Source organism: Dermochelys coriacea, chromosome 5 (assembly GCF_009764565.3).
Source record: "Dermochelys coriacea isolate rDerCor1 chromosome 5, rDerCor1.pri.v4, whole genome shotgun sequence".
Lineage (NCBI taxonomy): Eukaryota > Metazoa > Chordata > Testudines > Dermochelyidae > Dermochelys > Dermochelys coriacea.
Window position 1 is genome coordinate 53843251 of NC_050072.1, and position 25325 is coordinate 53868575.

Sequence of the window (25325 nt, forward strand, 5' to 3'; positions counted from 1 at the left end):
CAATTGAGGGTGGTTTATTTCCTATTCAGGAGTGGCCCCACATGAGAGGCCCTGGGTGGGTGTGGGCATACTGACAAGTGCCTGGCTGGGGGCTGCACAGTTGGAGTTTGTCCCGGTAGATGAGAGTGTTGCCTCAATGAGACTTCGGGCCTCAGAGAGGTAAATTCCAACTGTTGTTTGTGCCTATGCATCTAATAGCAGTTCAGAGTACTTGGCCTTTCTAAAGACGGCGGGATCAGTGCTCAATAAAGTGCCACTTACGGACTCTGTAATTCTACTGGGGAACTCCAATGCTCACATGGGGAATGATGGAAATACCTGGAGGGGAGTGATTAAGAGGAAAGGCCTCCTTGGTCTGGACCATAGAGGTGAATAGTTGTTGAACTTCTGTGTTAGTCATGGATCATCCGTAACAAATACCATGTTCGAATACAAGGTTATTCATAAATGTACTTGATACCAGAGCATCTTGAGCCGACTTCATAGTTGTCTGGTCAGACCTAAAGCCATATGTTCTGGACATTCGAGTTAAGAGACTTGCCGAGCTGGCAACTGATCACCACTTAGTGGTGAGTTGGATCCAATGCACAGGATGCCAGGCAGAAAGATATGGGAAGCCCAAACAATCCGGGTGAGTCACCTGGAAACCCTGTGTGTAAAGACTTCAATTCCCACATCTAGAAGAACTTCTCTTGTGTTCTGGATGAGATCTTGGACATTGAGTGTGAGTGGACCATGGTCAGGGCCTCAATTGTTGAGACAGCCACAAAAAACTGTGGCCTGAAGGCGGTTGGTGTCTGTCATGGTGGCAACCCTAGAACCTGGTGAAAAATTAATGAAATAACTAAGAGCTGGAAAAACACAGAAAAATATACTTGTTTAATGTTCAGTCTGGAGCTCAAGGCCTGCTAGAGAGAATGTGTTTATAATGTATTACTTTTTTAAAAAAACAGGGGTTCAAAATAAATGTTTAGTAAGCTTATAGACTAGTCAATAAGAACAGTAAAGCTGTACAATATATTTCAAAATAAAATTAGGATTATCTTTAATTATTTGTAAAATGTGTATTGCAACAGATGAGAAAACAAGGTGATAAATACAGACTTTGAGCCGTCTTCATTAGTTGCTATACAAGGAATGAAACTGCTAGCTTTGTAGTTAACTGTCAATTGTTTAGTTTATTATTTGCATTGGAATAGTACTTAGAAGCCCCATCTAGGAATTAGTGCCACTGACACCCCGCACACAATGGAAAAACAGTCTCTGTCTCAAATAGTTTACAATCATGAAGTCCCCTATCCTTCAAAAACTTATTCATGTGCCAATTCTGTATTGACTTCATGCATTGAATTCAATAGGATCATTCATGTGTAAAGTAAAACAGGTGCATAAGTCTTTGTGGGATTGGCAGCTTGAGGTGGCCTGTATATACCAGAGAACTTCACTCTGTCTGATGTATACGTTGGCCTATATATACCAGAAAATTTTTACTCTGCCTGGCATATAAACAGTAGCATATACTACTAAAAAATGTTACACGTGTGTTTGTAGGTTCAGTTCTACTTCCAATGATGCCACAGGCAAAATTCTGTGACTTCAGTGGGAACAGGCCCAAAGATTGTAGAAATTATTTTTATACAATATTTATGTGATCATTATAGGTGGCACAGGTAACGATGTCCGTAGTGAAGGTTGCCCAATCATTCCCATTATAAGACCCAGTTGATTACTACTTTCCCAAACTTTAACCGTTCAGGCTAAAAATTGCCATGCTGACTGTCTGCTTCAGACTAATTTTATTTATTTATATTTTAACGTTTCTGTACAAATGTTTCATTTCTGAGAATGAGATTAGGGTAAAATAAGTTGTTTTGCCAATATTAACAAATTGGTTGTATTACTATTCTTTAGAAGCTTTAGTGACTCCATGTGTTGGAGCAGAGGCTTGAAATTTGGCAGGGGGTAACAATGATGTTGTTTTCTTATTCACATGAAAGAAATTCCCCAAATTTGGCCAAGTTATAAACCTTTGTGAAAATCTCGGTTCATACATGTTTGGTAGACTTGGTAGTCTTGCAGTTTAATTCTTTGAAGATTCCATCAGCACTGAGCATACACCAACTAGTCACAGCTCCTACATTTAGACTAGGCCAGACTGTGTAAACAACGTCTCCAGAGAGTGATTGAGCATATGCCATTCTGAGTCTACTGGGGCTTAGGAGGACTTTCCCTGAAAATTCTGCTCTGGACCACTGTGGTGCCAGGCACCAGAACTGAAAGTAGGTAATCTTAAATCTGTCATTTCTTAACTTTTGAGTGCTTGATTTGCAATGTTAATGTTTTTAATACATTTTTTTCATGTAATAGGATATAAAAGTTGTACCATATATATGCACAAAGTGTAGACTTAAGGGCATAAATGCAATATATATATTTGAATGTTTTATGACTTGAGAGGTTAACCATGCATCCTTAATTTTCTTTTAATATAGAAATAGATTGTGCCACACATACTCACCAAATAGGATCAAAATCAATAAGCAGTCCCACTGAAATCACATGATCACATACTGTTTTTTTAACTACTGCACTGTAGTATAGTTTCAAAAACAGTTTCTACAATCTCTGTATGCAATTGTCTAGTTTTTAAAAAGAGTAAATTTAGGGATACAAGGAAAAAAATAGCTATCTAAGTTTTAGAAATTTGTTGGCTTGCAAAAAAAAAAACTTGCAAACAGTAAGTATAAATTTTAAAACCTGGAAATATCACAAAACTTCATGATATTACGCTCCTGGTCAGCAGTATGGAGCTCCTCTTCTTTGAATCATAGGAGCTGATCAGCTGTGGAAAGTACATAGTTTGTGAATGTGTCCAAATGGGGTTCAGGTCCCCTTTTGTGCATTTTAGTGGGCTGCAGGATGGAGTAGCTATTTTTCATTCTTTAGGAGCCCCATAGCTTGAAAATGCACATGCTGTGTTCCTGGGCAGAGCAGTCAGAAAGGAAGTTTCTGTGAAGCTAGGAACACACTTTAGTAAATTTAAAGTTGAAATTAAAAAAAATCCATTTCTTCAAAAGTCTAATCATATTTAAGGGGCTTGATTTTTCCATTTACATGATGGCACAGGGAGTGAGGCAGTGAAAAATAAGATCCCTTAAATTTGATTAGATGCACCAGTTTTCATTTACTGGCCCTGCACCATATGCCTGCGTGCTCTGTGGCAAGGACTGGTGCTTGAAATTTGGATTTCTTTAGCCACTCTTTATGCTACAGCATGACACATAGTAACAACTGCCTTGGTTCTTACGTCCTTGTCTTTTTAGATGGATGTTACCATCAAATTGGGAATAAAATGCTACATGTGATTATTTTTTTTAAAGCCCCAACTCCTGGAGTCTTGTTATGTGAGAAACTCTGCTTTCATTTAAAAAAAAAAAGATATAGTTCTAGACTTAATGTTGCAGGGCAAAGTTTGAAAATGTGAATCCTAAAGGCTAAACAATATAAGATAAATTTTAAACAAGTCCTAAATATATGACTTTAAAAAAAATCTTATCTTATTTAAAATAGTCCTCTTAAACAACCTGATTTATGATTTTTTTTTCAACATTTGGCAATACTGTAGTTGAGGAAATGGTAGCATTTTACACCCTCTTTCTGTGCATTTATTGAATGGTTACACAAGTTGGAAGACAGTGGAAAATCACCTTAGTGCCCTATGCATGCATGTTTGTTACTACTCACTTATAGCTAGATTGAGAGGAGATTCTGAGCCCTGAGTATAGGGTAGTGCTTATCTGTACCACCCCAGGAACAACATATAGATAGAATTGTGATTTATTTTAAATTGGATATGGATTAAGTTACAGCAATCTAAGGACTTGGATGAATGGTTCAGACTATGGGGTCTGAATAGTAGTGTGGACCAAAGTGATGCACTGTAACTCCCCCAGGTGGATGCTGCAAGCACAAACCAAAAGGTTCCTTAGTTTGTGTTAATCTTCTTCAAACCAGACTACATTATGTTAATGCAAACCACAAATTTTTTAATTTGTGCCCACAGCGTCCATGCAGGGGAGTTACAGCACAGCACTTTGGTGTGCTCTCCTATTTTTCCCCCTCTGGTCTGAACTTTGGGGCAGTATAGACATATCCTGTGATTGCTTTATCCCTGAATGAAAGCATCCAGATGGGGGGTGGGAGGGTTAATTTATGTTAATTAATGCCACACCATTAACTAATTTGCCTTAATTTTCCTGAGTGTGCTCCTGTAGAGAAGCTCTGAATCATGGCCAGGAAAAAAGTTTGTGGAGTGACTAGTTTAGCATTCACAGCCTTGTTAGTTGATTTAGGTGGTAGTCAATTGACTCAAGTTACAAGGTATTTCTCCCTCCCACCCCACCCCCCACTGTTCCTCTGATATTCTTAGGTTTCAGAGTAGCAGCCGTGTTAGTCTGTATTCGCAAAAAGAAAAGGAGTACTTGTGGCACCTTAGAGACTAACAAATTTATTAGAGCATAAGCTTTCGTGAGCTACAGCTCACTTCATCGGATGCATTTGGTGGAAAAAACAGAGGAGAGATTTATATACACACACACAGAGAACATGAAACAATGGGTTTATCATACACACTGTAAGGAGAGTGATCACTTAAGATAAGCCATCACCAACAGCAGGGGGGGGAAGGAGGAAAACCTTTCATGGTGACAAGCAGGTAGGCTAATTCCAGCAGTTAACAAGAATATCAGAGGAACAGTGGGGGGTGGGGTGGGAGGGAGAAATACCATGGGGAAATAGTTTTACTTTGTGTAATGACTCATCCATTCCCAGTCTCTATTCAAGCCTAAGTTAATTGTATCCAGTTTGCAAATTAATTCCAATTCAGCAGTCTCTCGTTGGAGTCTCTGTGTGTGTGTATATAAATCTCTCCTCTGTTTTTTCCACCAAATGCATCCGATGAAGTGAGCTGTAGCTCACGAAAGCTTATGCTCTAATAAATTTGTTAGTCTCTAAGGTGCCACAAGTACTCCTTTTCTTTTTGCGAATACAGACTAACACGGCTGCTACTCTGAAACCTGTGATTATGCAAGGCACTGAATTTAGCCGTATAGAGTGGAAATCTGTCAACTTCATGAAAAAACTCGCACAGATACAGACAGACATCATCTTCCTCTCCAAATGCAAACAGATGGACATCATACCGAAAGGACTGAAGGTAAAAAATCCATTACAATCTACATACCACACAGACTATGCTGACAGCTTGTGCCACACACTCTCAAGGAAACTGCGGAACCACCTGATCAACATCCTCTACAGCAAACAGGGAAAGATTAAGAATGAGCTCTCAAAACTGGATACTCTCATAAAGAACCAACCTTCCACACAAACTTCCTCGTGGCTGGACTTTACAAAAACTAGACAAGCCATTTACAAAACACACTTTGATTCTCTACAAAAGAAAAAGGACACTAAGCTATCTAAACTACTATATGCCACAAGGGGCCACAACAATGGTTCCCGTAACCCACCCAGCAATATTGTTAATCTATCCAACTATACTCTTAGCCCAGCGGAAGAATCTGTCCTATCTCGGGGCCTCTCCTTTTGCCCCTCCACCCCCACGAACATGATACAGTTCTGTGGTGACCTAGAATCCTATTTTCGACGTCTCAGACTCAAGGAATATTTCCAACACACCTCTGACCAACATATTAACCCACAGAGACCTTCCTGCCAACACTACAAAAAGAAGGATTCTAGGTGGACTCCTCCTGAAGGTCGAAACAGCAGCCTGGATTTCTACATAGACTGCTTCCGCCGACGTGCACGAGCTGAAATTGTGGAAAAGCAGCATCGCTTACCCCATAACCTCAGCCATGCAGAACACAGAGCCATCCACAGCCTCAGAAACAACTCTGACATCATAATCAAAAAGGCTGACAAAGGAGGTGCTGTCGTCATCATGAATAGGTCAGAGTATGAACAAGAGGCTACTAGGCAGCTCTCCAACACCACTTTCTACAAGCCATTACCCTCTGATCCCACTGAGAGTTACCAAAAGAAACTACAGCATTTGCTCAAGAAACTCCCTGAAAAAGCACAAGAACAAATCCGCACAGACACACCCCTGGAGCCAGGACCTGGGGTATTCTATCTGCTACCCAAGATCCATAAACCTGGAAATCCTGGACGCCCCATCATCTCAGGCATTGGCACCCTGACAGCAGGATTGTCTGGCTATGTAGACTCCCTCCTCAGGCCCTTCGTTACCAGCACTCCCAGCTATCTTCGAGACACCACCGATTTCCTGAGGAAACTACAGTCCATTGGTGATCTTCCTAAAAACACCATCCTAGCCACTATGGATGTAGAAGCCCTCTACACCAACATTCCACACAAAGATGGGCTACAAGCCGTCAGGAACAGTATCCCCGATACTGTCACGGCTAACCTGGTGGCAGAACTTTGTGACTTTGTCCTGACCCATAACTATTTCACATTTGGTGACAATGTATACCTTCAAATCAGCGGCACTGCGATGGGTACCCGCATGGCCCCACAGTATGCCAACATTTTTATGGCTGACTTAGAACAACGCTTCCTCAGCTCTCGTTCCCTAATGCCCCTACTCTACTTGCGCTACATTGATGACATCTTCATCATCTGGACCCATGGAAAAGAAGCTCTTGAGGAATTCCACCATGATTTCAACAATTTCCATCCCACCATCAACCTCAGCCTGGACCAGTCCACACAAGAGATCCACTTCCTGGACACTACGGTGCTAATAAGCGATGGTCACATAAACACCACCCTATATCGGAAACCTACTGACCGCTATTCCTACCTACATGCCTCTAGCTTTCATCCAGATCATACCACTCGATCCATTGTCTACAGCCAAGCGCTACGATATAACCGCATTTGCTCCAACCCCTCAGACAGAGACAAACACCTACAAGATCTCTATCATGCATTCCTACAACTACAGTACCCACCTGCTGAAGTGAAGAAACAGATTGACAGAGCCAGAAGAGTACCCAGAAGTCACCTACTACAGGACAGGCCCAACAAAGAAAACAACAGAACGCCACTAGCCATCACCTTCAGCCCCCAACTAAAACCCCTCCAACGCATCATCAAGGATCTACAACCTATCCTGAAGGACGAGCCGTCGCTCTCTCAGATCTTGGGAGACAGACCAGTCCTTGCTTACAGACAGCCCCCCAATCTGAAGCAAATACTCACCAGCAACCACACACCACACAACAGAACCACTAACCCAGGAACCTATCCTGGCAACAAAGCCCGTTGCCAACTCTGTCCACATATCTATTCAGGGGATACCATCATAGGGCCTAATCACATCAGCCACACCATCAGAGGCTCGTTCACCTGTGCATCTACCAATGTGATATATGCCATCATGTGCCAGCAATGCCCCTCTGCCATGTACATTGGCCAAACTGGACAGTCTCTACGTAAAAGAATGAATGGACACAAATCAGACGTCAAGAATTATAACATTCAAAAACCAGTTGGAGAACACTTCAATCTCTCTGGTCACTCGATCACAGACCTAAGAGTGGCTATACTTCAACAAAAAAGCTTCAAAAACAGACTCCAACGAGAGACTGCTGAATTGGAATTAATTTGCAAACTGGATACAATTAACTTAGGCTTGAATAGAGACTGGGAATGGATGAGTCATTACACAAAGTAAAACTATTTCCCCATGGTATTTCTCCCTCCCACCCCACCCCCCACTGTTCCTCTGATATTCTTGTTAACTGCTGGAATTAGCCTACCTGCTTGTCACCATGAAAGGTTTTCCTCCTTCCCCCCCCTGCTGTTGGTGATGGCTTATCTTAAGTGATCACTCTCCTTACAGTGTGTATGATAAACCCATTGTTTCATGTTCTCTGTGTGTGTGTATATAAATCTCTCCTCTGTTTTTTCCACCAAATGCATCCGATGAAGTGAGCTGTAGCTCACGAAAGCTTATGCTCTAATAAATTTGTTAGTCTCTAAGGTGCCACAAGTACTCCTTTTCTTTCTGATATTCTTGTTAACTGCTGGAATTAGCCTACCTGCTTGTCACCATGAAAGGTTTTCCTCCTTCCCCCCCCCTGCTGTTGGTGATGGCTTATCTTAAGTGATCACTCTCCTTACAGTGTGTATGATAAACCCATTGTTTCATGTTCTCTGTGTGTGTGTATATAAATCTCTCCTCTGTTTTTTCCACCAAATGCATCCGATGAAGTGAGCTGTAGCTCACGAAAGCTTATGCTCTAATAAATTTGTTAGTCTCTAAGGTGCCACAAGTACTCCTTTTCTTTTTGCGAATACAGACTAACACGGCTGCTACTCTGAAACAATACCAAAAACTCTAGTCTAGAAAATGTCTTAGTGTCTAACCCTTGAATCGTTTGTAGACTTTTACTGAAATCTCTCAACCTATATTTGGGGGGAAATCCATGAGATAATCTAGCCTTTTGAAAATATAAATATTATTCTGTGACTCAGAACTGAGAATATTTAAGCTAGATAAAAATATTAAACACATTTAAAATAGAAATAAAAATATCCCGTGGACCAGTCTGAATCATTGAGTAATCTTGCATTATAAGAAAATATTTTCTGAATGTTTCCTTTTTTAATTACCCATAGACGTCTGATTCTTTTTAACGGTTTTCCTGCTTAGCAATTAAAGACGTGAATTGTTTTCATATCACGCTTTCCCAGACCCACTTAAGTAGTTGAAACAGTGTTACCTTGGCACCTGTTTGAAGGATTTGACATCTAAACATAAAGGCATTCACTGTTGTGTTTATTCCACTGACTTCAATGTAAAATTTGAGTAATGTTATGAATTGGCTAACAAAACAATTGTGAAATTTTCACAGATTTGCCCAGCCCTGACAATAACATGCCTTTTATATATGTTTAATATAACACATATACCTGAATTGGTATCAGTAATGACACATCTCCAACCATTCAGGATTGATTGATATAAATATATTCTTGAGTTTGTCCTGTTCAGTTTCAGGTGACTTCAGCAATGGGAATATTATTCCACAGTTTAACAGTTCTCACTGTAGTTAAATTTTTTGTTCGGTTCAGTTTCATCCTCTACTTTTAGTTACGCTCCTTAGACAACCCAAACAATTCCTTTCCGTCGTTGGTGTTTATATTTGTCTTGCTAGAATCATTCTTTGGTGTGTGGATCAAAAGTCCTCCAGGGAATGACACAAATTCAGATAGTGTTCCTTAGTGGTAGTTTTTTGCATCTGGAATTCTGATTTAGCTGACAGATGTGAAACATACACATTCAGTCAGACAGTTCCTTAGTGACTTAACAGCAGTGTGTGCTAAACAGTGCAAATGTATTCCAACTAAAGTTGTCCTTAATTTATGCAAAATTATTCCCACCAGATGCTTTTTTCGAAGGCATTCTATGAATTATTGTTTTGATAATATCTAGCTTGATAAAATGTTCTAAAACAAATGGAAGATGTATGAGAAGCAGGAGATCCATGGATCTGACTGTAAGAGAATACCAAGTTACGTGAACGCTTGGTGTTGTGACTGCAATGAACTCCTTACATACATTGTCAGATTTTAGACCCTATTGGTGTCCTTAGCCCATATTGCACACGTGTTAGCTCTGACAACACTAATTTGTTTTTTTTTTCTAATAAATTCTGTCTGTTTTTCTCACAAAGCTCTTGGCAATTCCATTTGCTTCAAAGAGTACGTCTACACTAAGAAATTAGGTCGAATTTATAAAAGTCGACTTTTTTAGGAAGCGATTTTATACATTTGATTGTGTGTGTCCCCACTAAGCACATGAAGTTGGCGGAGTGCTTCCGCACTATTGAGGATAGCGTCGACTTTCAGAGCGTTGCACTGTGGGTAACTATCCCACAGCTCCTGCAGTCTCCACCACTCATTGGAATTCTGGGTTGAGCTCCCAATGCCTGATGGGGCAAAAACATTGTCATGGGTGGTTTTGGGTACATGTCGTCAGTCGCCTCTCCCTCCGTGAGAGCAACGGCAGACAATCTTTTCAAACCTTTTTTTCGCGCAGATGCCATACCCCGGCAAGTGTGCAGCCCGCTCAGCTCAGCCACCGCTGTTGTGTCCTGGGTGCTGCTGGCAGCAGACAGTGCAGGAGGGCTGCAAACCATCATAATCGAACGACCGCTTCTGCTGCCACTCTGCTCTCCTGCAGACGCCGTACCACGGCAAGCATGGAGCCCGCTTAGATCACCACGGGAGTTATGAGCACAGTAAACACCTTGCGTATTATCCTGAAATATATGCAGCACTAGAACCTGCAAAAACAGGTGAGGAGGTGACAGCAGTGCAGTGATGAAGTGATGAGGACATGGATGCAGACTTCTTTCAAAGCACGGGCCCTGGCAGTTTGGACATCATGGTGGTAATGGGGCAGATTCATGCCGTTGAATGCCAATTCTGGGCCTGGGAAACAAGCACAGACTGGTGGCACTGCATAGTGTTGCAGGTTTGGGATGATTCCCAGTGGCTGCAAAACTTTTGCATGTGTAAGGGCACTTTCATGGAACTTTGTCCTGCTCTGAAGCGCAAGAATACCAAGATGAGAGCGGCCCTCACAGTTCACAAGCAAGTGGCAATAGCCCACTGGACGCTTTCAACCCCAGAAAGCTTCCGGTCAGTCAGGAATCAATTTGGAGTGGGCAAATCTACTATGGTGGTTGCTGTGATCCAAGTAGCCAACGCAATCACTGAGCTGCTGCTATCAAGGGTAGTGACTTTGGGAAATGTGCAGGTCATAGTGGATAGCTTTGCTGCAATGGGATTCCCTAACTGTGGTGGGACGATAGATGGAACACATATCCCTATCTTCGGACCAGAGCACCAAGGCAGCCAGTACATAAACCGCAAGGGGTACTTTCAATGGTGCTGCAAGAACTGGTGGATCACAAGGGATGTTTCACCAACATCAACATGGGATGGCTGGGAAAGGTACATTACGCTTGCATCTTCAGCAGCTCTGGTCTGTGGGAATGGCTGCAGCAAGGGACTTACTTTCCAGACCAGAAAATAACCGTTGGGGATGTTGAAATGCCTATAGTTATCCTTTGGGACCTAGCCTACCCCTTAATGCCATGGCTCATAAAGCCATACACAGGCACCCTGAACAATAGTCGGGAGCTGTTCAACTATAGGCTGAGCAAGGGCATAATGGTGGTAGAATGTGCATTTGGATGTTTAAAAGTGCACTGGTGCAGTTTACTGACTCAGTTAGACCTCAGTGAAACCAATATTCCCATTGTTATTACTGCTTGCTGTGTGCTGCACAATATCTGTGAAAGTAAGGGGGAGACGTTTTTGGCGGGGTGGGAGGTTGAGGCAAATCGCCTGGCCGCTGATTACGTGCAGCCCGACACCAGGTCAGTTAGAAGAGCACAGCAGGGCACACTGTGCATCAGAAAAGCTTTGAAAACCAGTCTCATGACTGGCCAGGCTACGGTGTGAAAGTTCTGTTTGTTTCTCCTTGATGAAAACTCACCCTGTTGGTTCACTCTACTTCCCTGTAAGCCAACCGCCATCCCCTCCTCTCCTGCCTTTTGATAACTGCTTGCAGAGGCAATAAAGTAATTGTTTCAAATTCATGCATTCTTTATTAATTTGTCACACAAATAGGGGGATAACTACCAAGGTAGCCCAGGAGGGGTAGGGGAGAAGGGAAGCACATGTGCTTTCTTTACAAGGTTGCATTTTGCCTCTTATATTGAGGGTCTGCCGGTTTGGTGAGAGAGATCACACACACACAGGGCCGGGCAACAGACTTCGGCTTGCAGGCAGCCATGGTAAGCCACAGTCTTTTGGCTTCTTTAACCTTCATAAATTGCGGGAGTGGTTTCAAACAGCACCCTCATTTACCATATCAAGCACCCAAAGGGTTGGCCATTTAAAATGGGTTGGCAACCTGAAAACCGCAGTCCCTTTTAAATTAACATGCAGCACAAACCCAACTAAACCCCCCGCTCTCACCCAATTCTCTGGGATGATCACTTCACCCCTCTCCCCACCACGTGGCTAACAGCAGGGATGATTTCTTTTCAGCTACAGACACACAGGCCAGGAGGAATGACTACCTCTGAATGTCCCCTTAATAAAATTCCCCTATCTCAGCTAGGTGATCATGAATGATATCACTCTCCTGAGGATAACAGAGAGAGATAAAGAACAGATGTTGCTTGAATGACAGCAAACACCGGGACCATACGCTGCCATGCTTTCTTATGCAATGATTCCAGACTACGTGCTATGGCCTGGCGTGGTAAAGTGTCCTACCATGGAGGAGGCAGTAAGGCTGCCCTGCCCAGAAACCTTTTGCAAATGGGAGTACCTCCAGGAGAGTTTCATGGAGATGTCCCTGGAGGATTTCCGCTCCATCCCCAGACACGTTAACAGACTTTTCCAGTAGCTGTACTGGCTGTGAATGCATCCCAAGTCTTGAGGGTAAATTAATCATTAAACACGCTTGCTTTTAAACCGTGTATTATATTTACAAAGGTACACTCACCAGAGGTGCCTTCTCCGCCTTGAAGGTCTGGAAGCCTGGGTTGGGAGGGTCTTGGCTCCAGGATGATAAACCATTCCTGGCTGTCAGGGGGAACAATTTCTCCACTTGCCTGCTGTACGCCATCTTCAGCCTCCTCCTCATCATAATCTTCCTCATCCCCCAAATCCTCCTCCCTGTTGTGAGACTCTCTTGCAGGAGTCCACATAAAGGGTGGGGTAGTTGTAGGAGCACCCCCTAGAATTGCATGCAGCTCATAGAAGTGGCATGTCTGGGGGTCTGACCTGGAGGGGCCATTTGGCTCTTTGGTTTTTTGGTAGGCTTGCCTGTGCTCCTTAAGTTTCATGCGGCACTGCCGCGGGTCCCTGTTATAGCCTCTGTCCTTCATGCTCTTGGAGTTTTTTTTTTTTTTTTTTTTTTTTCAAATATTTTGTCATTTTGTCTTTTGGAATGGAGTTCTGATAGCACAAATTCATCTCCCCATACAGCAATCAGATCTAGTACCTCCCGTTTGGTTCATGCTGGAGCTTTTTTGCGATTCTGGGACTCCATGGTCACTTGTGCTGATGAGCTCTGCATAGTCACCTGTGCTGATCAGCTTGCCATGCTGGCCAAACAGAAAATGAAATTCAAAAGTTCGCAGGGCTTTTCCTGTCTACTTGGCCAGTGCATCTGAGTTGAGAGTGCTGTCCAGAGTGGTCACAATGGAGCAGTCTGGGATAGCTCCCAGAGGCCAATACCGTCGAATTGCGTCCACACTATCCCCAGATTCAACCCAGCGATGTTGATTTTAGTGCTAATCCCCTCGTCGGGATACAGAATCGAATTTAAGAGCCCTTTAAGTTGACAAAAATGGCTTCTTGTGTGGATGGGTGCAGGTTAAATCGATCTAATGCTGCTAAATTCAACCTAAACTCATAGTGTAGACGAGGGCTAAGAATTGCAGGAGTGTATTAGATTGTGTGGGACTCATCAAAGATTAAAATAAACACAATCCACTGACTGAGTAAAAGTTTTGGTTGTGAAAAAAGTCACAGCAGATAGCAAGCTATCTTTACCATTAAAAAGACTGGACTTCTTTGTGTTGTTCCAGTCACTGGCCAGTATGCCTACTTAATAAATCAGATCTATTGACTGAAGGGAGAACAAGCTGCAAAATTCACTTTCACTCAGTTTTTAAAAATATTTTTCCAAGTTTTTGAGATGAAAAGTTAAAACAGCCTCCAGAAAATATAAAGCAGGCAACGCCTTGCCTTGTTGTAAGCTAATAATTTAAAATGCTTGATCAGAAATAGGCATCAGGATTCAGGCTCATTTCTCTCAAGCAGTGAAGATTTTTCTTGAAGTTAAAGTGATATCTTGAATAATTTGTCCTACCCTTTTAAGTGAATTCTGTTGTTATACTCTGTTTGACCCTGAGTGCCAAACCTTTTATGGTAGTTTAGAGGTAGGAGTGAGGATGGGCTAAACCTGGGGATTCCTACAGGCATATGGATGTAAATCTATCTCAGATTTCCTAGACAGTATTTATATAACACAAAGGTTTGTTTCTGGCATTTTGCCAGGACTGCATGTATTCATCAAATGTTGTTTAGTCATTGTAGCACATTTATGCCATCTGGAAATGCATGTATTTCCCTTCATGAACAATGGGCTTTAATCAAGGCCACTATTATGGAAAGGCTAGAAATATCAGTATACAAAATTGGTAGGATGCCAGACTTAGAATTATACATATATTTTCCTAACCCTAACAAACTGATTTCATAGGGTGCTGCTAGGTCTATTTTAGATCCGGGCCTTGCTCATACTAACTTTAACTTCCTGTATATTTTGGTCAGAGCCTCAAACATTAAAGTCATAGCCGACTCGGTGGGTGCTCCGCGTCTGAAGCACTCATGGAAAAAAAATAGTAGGTGCTCAGCATCCACCGGCAGCCCTGTGGATCAGCTCCAACTCCACCCTCCCCCCCACTCCCCAGTGCTTCCTATTCAAGAAGCGGGCCCCACCGATCAGCTCCTTCCCTTCCCTCCCAGCACCTCCCTGCTGCCGTGATCAGCTGTTCAGCAGCATGCAGGAGGCATTGGGGAGGAGTGGGGGAAAGGGTGGAATGGGAAGGGAAGATGCAGGGTGGAGGCTTCAGGGAAGGTGTGGAGTGCGGGCGGGGCCTGGGGTGAAGCAAGGGTCAAGCACCTCCTGGGAATTCATAAAGTCAGCATCTCTGATTAAAGGACCCCCAGTCGTCACTGAGAACTTTTATTGCTTTTGGATGAGCTGGATAGTATATTTTGTCTTCCGGGCCTTTGCATTGCTCTCAATATAAAGTTTCATAATAGGAAAATGAGATCCCAGTGTTTCAAAAGCAGCATCCATAAAATTGATTCACAGGTGATATGTACCCAAGATTGGTTTTATCAAAGAACAAGCTTTTATTCCTCTCCTTTTGTAATAGTTTCTTAATTGGATCACAGTGCATGACCTGATGCATAGAACAGATATTCAAATAATATTGAAAGAATGCTAACTATTTCAAGTTACAGTATTAGCTGTAATATGAGGAGATGAGATGGGATTTGAGTCCCCTATTAGTAATCAGAAAATACTTGTCTATACATGAAACTCAAGGAGCAGGAATACATAATTCGCTTAGAGATGTGAAACTATAATTCTGTGTCATGAATGAGGAGCGGTCTTGCCACCTACAATTTGCTATAAATACAAGATTCCAAAAAAAGGGGGAAATGTTAGTGTAGTCACAGTATTTAGTAATATTTAACTAAATGAGTTAAACCAAACTGAGTAGGAAATGGTGTGCTGCTAACATTCAAATGCCAATAAGAATAATACATAGTGTGAAAAATCATTTTATACACAAAATAAAAATGTTCTGTTCTAACAATAGCACTTGCATTGCCAAGTCAGTCATTTTGAAGCTCTGTTGTGCTATGGCAAGAGAAAACTATTTAACCTTTTTGAGCTCTTTGACATTGCTCAGCACAGTACAAACTCATTGCCCAAGTATCCCTAGAGTTGGCTTGGGTATCTTCATTGGGCCTCTTTCCTCATTGAAAATGGTTGATTTGGGAAATGTTTTTTCTTCTCTTTGCCTTGTTTGATCTGAAGGCTGGTCAGAGGCTAGTTATCTCAGCCTGGATGCTTCCAAATATATATAATTTCTCACAATGGTTTCTCAGAGATTTTGCCATTTCTTTGCTGGAAGAGAAGCTTGAAACTGACTCAATGGCAGATCTTTTTGCCAGGCATCTATCCAGGGATCTAGCCACACACACCTTAATGCATTTCTCTTCCTTTCATGGATGGGTTTGAGGATTTCACAAGAATCCTACCTTATTATATTCATTGGATGTTCTTTTCTTGGCTGTCCCTCAAATTTAGAAGTTGGCAAAACATATTATGTTAACTATTGCCTATGGTTCTCACAAAAGCAGTCTTTTTCATTGGCTACCCCAGAACTTGTCCAAAATGTGGATATTTTCAAACTCTTTATTAGTCTGGTGTTTCCAGATATTAATATCAGTCCTATGTTGTTTGAATGAAGCAAAACATGCACTTTTCAGAAAGTATACAGGTAGATGGCGGCTGGCCCCCTACATGCATATAAAGGAGGAGAAGCTACAAGGAGGCCTTTCCACAAAGATCATACAAATACCATAATGTGGGATTGTGCACAGCTTTGTTAGCCTCCTCAAAAGCAGAGACAGGGCAGCTTTAGTAGGTGGTATTTTTTGTTTTTGGTTTTTAAGTACTCTCTCTCTCTCTCTGTGTGGCAGAGCTGCTCCTGCAGCATGTGCTCCAAATGTAGAATAGCCTCTCTGCGCTCCCCTTTAGCACAGTCTGTGGCTTTAATCCACAATCAAGTCATTAATATGACCAAGTTCTTTCTAAGTTTGTTTCCCAGTCTCTGTGGTTTTCTCTGTGGTGGTCTCTAAACACTGACAAGAATTGTTCTGCGGGAGAATTTTGTGTTTGGATCTTAAAGAATAACTTCTATTCTCTTTTTACCATCAAATAATAATCCATAAAATGCAAGAATCACTATTGCATCCATCATATTTCTTTTTTGTAAGATAATAAAACCATGATGTATATGAATAGAAGTGGTATTCGTGCTGCTACTGAGCATTTGGTCAGAAAAGATGATGTTTTTAATTTAATAGTGAGCTACATTTTTAAAAAGTCTAGATTTCAGGTTGCACTCCTTAACATGTGAAGTTCGCAATATGCAAACATTTTCCATTTAAACTACAACTTTAATTAGGAGTGCAAGTTTGGAAGGACATTCATTTCCATGTGGTAAATATTTTACTAATATTTGTAAAATGCTTAAATTCATATGTATTTAGCTGTAATTGAAGGGTAAAAGTTGTAACACATAAGTGGTCTGGTTGGCAGCGGATATTGTCACCTTTTGTGTCTAATTGTTTTCAGGGCATGTGATAAGGAAAAAGGTTGGTAGAGAGATAGGTAGCTTCAACACATGTCCCGTTTCTTTATTTTCATGAGACAGAACAGTATAGAAAGCTTTGTACGTGAAATAAATCCAAGAAGAATCAGATTTTATTTAAGATCTCTCTGACCTCAAGTAGATTTCATCATTAGCTTCATGAAATATACCTTGATCTCAGGAAGAAAAAAATATATTTTGCTTAGGTTTCAATTACCATCTGACAAAAGTATACTGAGTCTTGATCCTTCTGCTTGCAATTTTTAGTAAAATACATGGTGAACAGTTATATTCTTATTGACTTGCAGTACAAGTCTTTATAGAGGCAGCATTCATATAGCTAACACTTGGAATCAAGATTTTCCACTTAATTAACATCTATTATTCCAGGTCCATGATTTAGTTTTTAATTTGTAAAGTATGGTAGTCCAAATCTGACAATTTAGTGAATTATGTTTTTGTCTATGGAGTGTGGTGAGCAGTGGTGCTGGAACAATTTCTATAGTGGAGGTGCTGAAGGCGGAAACCATATATTTGGGTTGGTATTACTACTTCAAGCGGCATACCCCTAGTTCCAGCAACTATGGTGATGACGAGTGTAAAGGAGAAAATGGGTCAAACTGTTTGCCTAACTCAGGTGAATAGTCCTGTTGATTCCAATGGGACTGGTTGTGTGAGTAAGGTGAGCAGGATTTGGCCCCATGTGGGAGATAGAACAAAATCTTGCCTCTGCATAAAAGAGACATGCTTTTCTTTTACTGCTGAGATATCCTTCTTAAAAATCAGGGTAAATATTGGATATTACTTATCTTAGAAAGGAGGCTCACCTTACTCTTTGAATTTATCCTCCTTCAAGGGTAGTCCAAGCAGCTTTTGGATGGTGCCACAAAAGCTTTTCAAACTTGATGGTTAGTTCAAGGTTAAGCACACTTACTTCGTGTACCATCCTTCTGTAGGATGAAGGAAAATGTGTGTTTATCAATGGCACCGTGGAAACTATTTGAGTTTTCATTTTGATATATGTTCTTGGGTCTATCAAATTGATTTCAGAGTTTGTATATTACCTGGACAACTATTTTAATTTGAGCTAATTGCTGTTCAGTGCTCACAATACATTCTTTTATGATATACTGAAGTAGAGTATTTTTACCTTTTTTTAAGTGTTCCTTTTGTTATAGTTTAATGGTCCATACATTTCTGAGGCAGTGAAATATACATCCAAAAGAGCTCCAGCAGAAATGAAGTTTGCATTCTTAGAGCTGTCTGTTTCCTTCATACATATATCAATTAGCATTTAAGGTTGATCATTTTAAAGAACATTTTATTTACTGTTTGTTTTAAATTTAAACACTATCTCTTTTTTAATGGGAAAATTAATTTTACAAGTCTAGATCTAGAGAATTTTGGAGTACTCCTGTGGTACAGAAAAGGAAGTCTGGACTTCCTAGCCACCAGCTGTCTTCCTACATCAGGAAAGGTTTCAGCTGAAAATTAAACTCATTACCTTCCTTTCTGCTGCACACTTTTTTTTTTAAGGGAAGGTAATAGTGAAGAAATCCATTTAAAATGCAAATCTTGACAAGTTTATATTATAACGATGAAGGCAAGCTCTAGTTATAACCTGTTTCTTCATTAATCTTTTTATTATATTAAGCTTCAGTAAACACATTCCATGATTGCATATTTCAGTCTATTAGGTTTTCACGACCATAGGTTGTGTCCAACTTGGGACTCTCATGAGTGTCTTGGATATTGAGATTCTCTTCTATTGTGAAACTTTTCTCAACCTGTTGGTTTCTCTCTGTAATGTGCAAATGGCTTAATAGCAACTTGTTTAAAATATTAAGTAATCTGTGGTGAAGTAGCTAATCAAACTAGTAGATAAGTCTTGTATATTCACTGTTATTCAGTGCAGAGAGAATGATAAGAATATTAGAAATGGCAGACTTGAAGGGTAGCATTCTTGGGCAAATGGACATGGCGCCTTTTGTCTTCTCTGAAGTTTTGCATACTCTGGGTTTGCTCAGTTCTGCAGGGCAGACAGAAGAAAGGAGCAGCTCAGACCCAGAAATTGTTTTGGTTTGTGCTCTTGCCATCCTTTCCCTTGTGTCTACATTGTTCTCAATCTGGTTGTGCTTTGGGAGTGGGTTGGGGTAAACACATTTCTTTTGGGGTTTGTATTGGGAGCACCACTGAGGGCTTGTTTACGCACAGAAATTGGACAAGTTTAATTGAAGTAGGATTAGAACCTAATTTAGTTAAACTGCTACAAAACTGGTTGTGGATGCCCTTATCAGTCTAAACCCAGCTTATATCATTTTAACTTGCATACCTAAACCGATGTAAACCAGGTTTAAGCCTCTGTAAAAGTATCTACATAAAGTTGCACCATCTTAATTAAATCTGTTTAAAATAACACAACCAGTTAAACCAGAGTGGCTTTGTGTATATCAGGCCTGTAATTCACAATACAGGTGTGTGGGGGGGATACTCTGAAGCCAGGCCAATGTCTTTATTATATACATTTCTGGTTTGCTCCCCTTTCACATTCATAAAAATGTAGTGATGGCAGACTGTTTGTTTGTTTTTCTTAGGCTAATATGATCAATGGGCTAAAAATCTGACCTCTTGAATATAAAATATTTATTTAGCATGTGAAAATAATAGGATTCTAACTGTGCTCAGTTGCAGCCAGACCCAATTATTTTTTGGCCAAGAGAAACCACTTATGTGAATTGGAAATCTCAATACTTCATAGTCTGAGTAAGCCAAGAATGTTCTCTTTCGAGAGAGAGAGAGAGAGTGTGTAAATCTTGGAACTCTGTCTCCCATTTCATGTGAAAGTGCTCCTTCTCAGATTGACATTTTTTTTTGTCAAAGCAAACTATACCATATTAATATGTACGCTCCTTTGACCAACCCCACTATCAACTCTCATCTCCTGTTTGGTCTTTTGGCTTCTTTCTTGTGTTTGCCTTAGAGTTCCCAACTTTCTACTCACACAAAAAATCGAACACACTTACCCTGCCCCTGCTCCGCCCCTCTGCTGATGCCCTGCCTATTCTCTGAGGCCCCGGCCCTGCTCACTCCATCTCCCCACCCTCACTCACTCATTTTCACTGGGCTGGCTTGGGGATGGGGGTGTGAGCTCTGGTGTAGGGCCAGAATGAGGAGTTTGGGGTGCAGGATGGGGTTCTGGGCTGGGGTAGGGTGTAGGATGTGTGAGGGCTGTGACTGGGGGTGCAGACTTTGGGGTGGGGCTGGGGAGTGTGGGATGTAGGAGGGTGCTCTGGGCTGGGACTGAGGAGGTCAGAGGGAGGGAGTGGGATCAGGGTTGGGTTAGGAGTGTGGGGGGGGCTGAGGGCTCCAGCTGGGGTGCGGGCTCTGGAGTAGGGCTGGCGACGAGGGCTTTGGGGTGCAGGACAGTGCTTCAGGCTGGGATTGAAGGGTTTGGAGGGCAGGAGAGGGATCAGGGCTGGGGTAGGGAGTTGGGACACGGGGGGGAGGGGAGTGAGGGCTTTGTCTGGGGTTGTGGGCTCTCGGGTGGGGCTGTGATGGGGGGTTTGGGATGCAGGAGGGTGCTCTGGGCTGGGAGTGAGGGGTTTGGAGGGCAGGAGGGAGATCAGGGCTGGGGCAGAGGGTTGAGGAATGTGGGGGGAGTGAGGGCTCCAGCTGGGGGTGCAGGCTCTGGGGTGTGGCTGGGGATGAGGGGTTTGGGGTTCAGGCTCTGGGGATTGATGGGTTTGGAGTACAGGTGGGGGTTTGAGCTGGGATCGAGGGGTTCAGAGGGCAGGAGGGGGATCAGGGCTGGGTCAGGATGTTGGGACCCAGGAGGGGGTCAGGAATGCAGGCTCTGCTCAGCACTTATCTCAAGCAGATCCCAGAAGCAGCGATATGTCCAGTTCGGCTTCTACATGGAGGCATAGTCAGGCAGCTCTGTGCACTGCCACGACCACAGGTGCTGCCCCTGCAGCTCCCATTGGCCTCAATTCCTGGCCAATGGGAGCAGTGGGGACGGCGCTTGGGGTGGAGACAGTGTGCAGAATCTCCTGGCTGCCCCTACCCCCAGGAGCCAAGCGGCACAGAGGCTAGCAGAGAACCTGTCAGCCCTGCTGAGTGGCGCTGCCAACCAGATAGTCAACAGCCCGGTCAGCAGTGCTGACCAGAGCCACCAGGATTTCTTTTTGACCAGGTGTTCTGGTCAAAAACCAGACACCTGGTCACCCTAGTTTGCCTTTCACAGGCTGATGGCAACACAGCTGTCTGGGAGCTGACTTGTCTGTCTATCCAAGCTCTTTGACCAAGATTGAGAGGGGATTTATGTACCAGAAGGCTTTTTACCCCTCTGGACCTCTCCTTAGAAGTTATGGGGTTCTCTGTTTTCCATGGATGTCTACATACAACAGGGATCCTTACAAAAACCAAGATTTATTAAAAACACAAATGGAATTAAAAGAAAAGAAACAAGTTGCATAACATATCTAAATTTACGTTTTGCATAAACTGAACTAGATAAGACCTCTTCAGCTTAGTTACAGAGAATAAAAGAAAAATTAATTGCTTGTATCTCATGAAAACATTTTTCTCCTCTGACTTGTGTCCAAATATCAAGTAAACTCTTCCTCTGTCCAGGACTCACTGTAAATCCTTTGGATTGGGCTAGTTTACATATTCAGACATATCCCTCCTGGCCTGTCATCTGTCTCTCAGGTGTTAAAATCCATTAACCCAAGAGGGTAAGGTTTCATTCACATTTATACCCGAATCTTGGATCATTTTTTGGGGGGAAGGTCATGTGTGTTATTTCTTAATTATCGGTGGGAATTTCCTCATCATGTTTCTGTCATCAATGATATTTTTGTTTCTTTACATTCAATATTGTGATTGACTTTTGCTCTATACCATTGTTCCTTTTTATAGGAGTTAGCTCATGTCCTGTGGCTGCATACACTCAGCCTAGACTTTGCTGGACACAGAGATAGTTAGATGCGACTCTTTAACATTTCTTTTGTTAATTTTGATAGACCCTATATCCACTGTGGAGGCCCCCAAAAGCACAGATTAGGGCTTCCTTCCCCACAACAGAGTCAAATTGCTACTTTTTCATTATACAGTTGTAGGACACTCTCTGTGAATGGGTGTGAGAGATTTTGTGTCATAATTCCTAACTTTTATACCTCTTCTATTCCAAGAGTTGCCTATTTAGGCCCTGTGCTGGCGTAGTTTTTCCCCCTTCAGAGTAGTGGTGCCTAGTGAGCACCCCAACCCATTCTGGTGTGGCCCTTTGAGTTTTTGAAATGTCTGAGGTAGGTAGAGAGAGCTATATACACACATACAAAAACCTAAAACATATTGATAGAGAGGAAGCGATTTTGGGAATAAATAGTGCTTGGGAGGAAATCCCATCACTGTGTCTTTCAGGACCCAGGGCCAGGAGCCTTGTGGATAGAGTGGGGCAAGGCTTCCTTCTCACCGAAGCAGTTTGGGATGAGCTGGGAGAAGGGGACGAACATAAATGCTGCCTCCTCCCTCATAGCAGGGGAGACACCAGCAAGAGAAGATGGGCCTGCAGAACCCCCTGAACCCGAGACTAATTGCAGAAAAGGGGCCAACTGAGGCAAAAGCTGGCTTGAGACCTAGAGCTGATGATCATACAACCTAGCTCCAAAAAGGGGAGCTGAGGGACTCCTGTTCTGAGCAAGCACTACCCCTGCTTTAGGAAGGGTGTTGGGTGGGGATGCGGGGTGAGAACTGGGATGAGAGCGGCCCAGGACTCTTACATGGACTTAAAGTGGGGTGACTTGGAGCAACTAACAGAGTGAGTTAAACTTTGTAGAATGACTTAATAAATCAGATCCCACAAGGAGGCATGTGTTTTGGAGCAGCCTACATCTCGATAGTCAACTGAAAGAACCCAAGAGGCGCTGAGTGCAGTGCACTGGAAGGGCTACAAGGGGCCACAAATGGGCATTCATAGAATCTATGAATGTATGCTGGAGGGCAGTATCCCATGATAGGCCCATTTCAAAGACTAGAGTGCTTTCTCTAATAGCTGTCTAGAGACAGTTATGTCTAAAGAAGCATGATTTTCACTTTTCAACTATTTTTTGTGCTCATGTATTCATTAACTAAGGTTAACTATGGGTCTAGTAGCCCAAACCTTGTTAGCACAAATTAGGATGGTGTTATATGGATTTAGATAATGTGCTTAAAACCAGGACAAAATGCTTCCTAAAAATAGTCTCAGGATTCTGCAGAGCTGATAATAGGTCTCCTAAAAACAATCTTCTAGTTTTTGAAGGCCAGTATGCCACTAAAAGTAGTTTAAAGAGACTTTTTTTCTTCTATTAAAATTCTTCTTTTAAGAACCTGATTGCTTAAGGTTCGTTCCCCACTCTGAACTCTAGGGTACAGATGTGGGGACTTGCATGAAAACCCCCTAAGCTTATTTTTACCAGATTAGGTTAAAACTTCCCCAAGGTACAAACTATTTTCCTTTTTCCCTTGGACTTTATTGCTGCCACCACCAAGCGTCTAACAGATATATAACCGGGAAAGAGCCCGCTTGAAAACGTCTTTCCCCTCAAAATCCTCCCCAAACCCTACACCCCCTTTCCTGGGGAAGGCTTGATAAAAATCCTCACCAATTTGCGTAGTGAACACAGACCCAAACCCTTGGATCTTCTCTGAGGGTGAGATTTCATCTGTAATCATTCTTACTGTATTAGGGTTAGACTTGCATGTTTTATTTTATTTTGATTGGTAATTCACTTTGTTCTGTCTGTTATTACTTGGAACCACTTAAATCCTACTTTTTGTATTTAATACAATAATTTACTTATTAATTAAACCAGAGTATGTATTAATACCTGGGGGGCAGAGGACAGCTGTGCATATCTCTTTATTAGTGTTATAGAGGGCAAACAATCTGAGTTTATTTTGTATAAGCTTTATATAGGGTAAAACGGATTTATTTGGGGTTTGGACCCCATTGGGAGTTGGGTACTTGAGTATTGGAGACAGGACCACTTCTTAAGCTGTTTTAAGTCTTCAGCTTTTGGGGGATGTGGTTCAGACCTGGGTCTGTGTTTGTAGCAGGCAAGCATGTCTGGCACAACCAGGCAGGGTACTGAAGTCCCAAGCTTCCAGGGAAAATGGGCTTAGAGGTAATCTCAGCACATCAGTTGGCAGTCTCAAGGGGGTTTCTGTGATCCACCCCATCACAATGTTTATTGCTAGCGAGGCAAAAGCCAAGTTTCCAAAGATTTCTCACAAATAAAGTTGGCTTTAAAAGTCCACTTTCGAAGAAAGAATCTCATTAACATCATTTTACTGTTAATCATAACTTTTAAAAATTAATGAATCTAGAAAATAAGTCCTTACTTTGATACAGGGTCAAAAATTGATTTCAACAATGCAAAGGTCCTAATGGCACAGTAATGACACACACAAAGGTGTTCAGAATTTTCCCATAATTCTTAGGCAACCACTGACAATACAGCAGTGTTCGTATTTTCTGAATTTATCAGATTGAATGAATCCTACGGAGTGTGGTGGGGGGGGTGAGGATGGAGATGCGGGAAATTGGATTAGTCATACTGGTTGAAGAAAATTGTTGTTGCTTCTCTGCAGAATTCTGGTAAGGTCATAAGTCAGTATGAATATCAGAAATTTTTTTTACAAGCTTTTGGTATAACAGGTTACATCTATGACTTTTAAAGGACTGGCTGGATACATTTTTAGAGTTCTTTCTCAACCAGTCATGAAATCTTGATGGTCCCTCCCTCCTCCAAAAATCCTGAGAGCTGTGCATAAACCACACTGTTTCCCATTTAACCAGAAAGTAATGCAGCCCTGCCTCATTGATCAGCATGAAACTGATGTACCAAAGTGACATTCCTAGTTTGGTCTGAATGGAAGCAGAAAAATCTTTTGACTGATTTGAGTGGGACCATGAGGTTGTTGGTGGCTTAGTTAAATAACTTTTAAAAAGTGGATATAGGTTTTTTTAGTCCTCCCCCCCAAAAAGCCATTATCACCAATGAGAGCTGTTAGAATTTTTCACCTTTTGATTAAAATTATGAAGCAATTTCCATTGCCTCACCCTCTTCTTGGCCTTGGCTGTATACCAAACACCTGAGCCTATTCCAGATTGTATGTCCGTGCTGCGGGCTCTTTCTGTGTTGAGAAATTTGGAGGTGCACAACCCGACCCCACTGGCTACAGTCAAAGCTTTTAAACAGGTAAATTGGGGAGAGTCCGAAAGACTGGTCTGCAGTG

The 25325-nt window shown here is 42.1% G+C and overlaps 1 protein-coding gene across 8 annotated transcripts in view; it reads left to right on the plus strand.

Annotated features, from left to right (window-relative positions):
- The window catches only part of XRCC4 (X-ray repair cross complementing 4), a 285186-nt gene that overhangs the window by 53790 nt on the left and 206071 nt on the right, over positions 1–25325 (plus strand). The window lies entirely within an intron of this gene.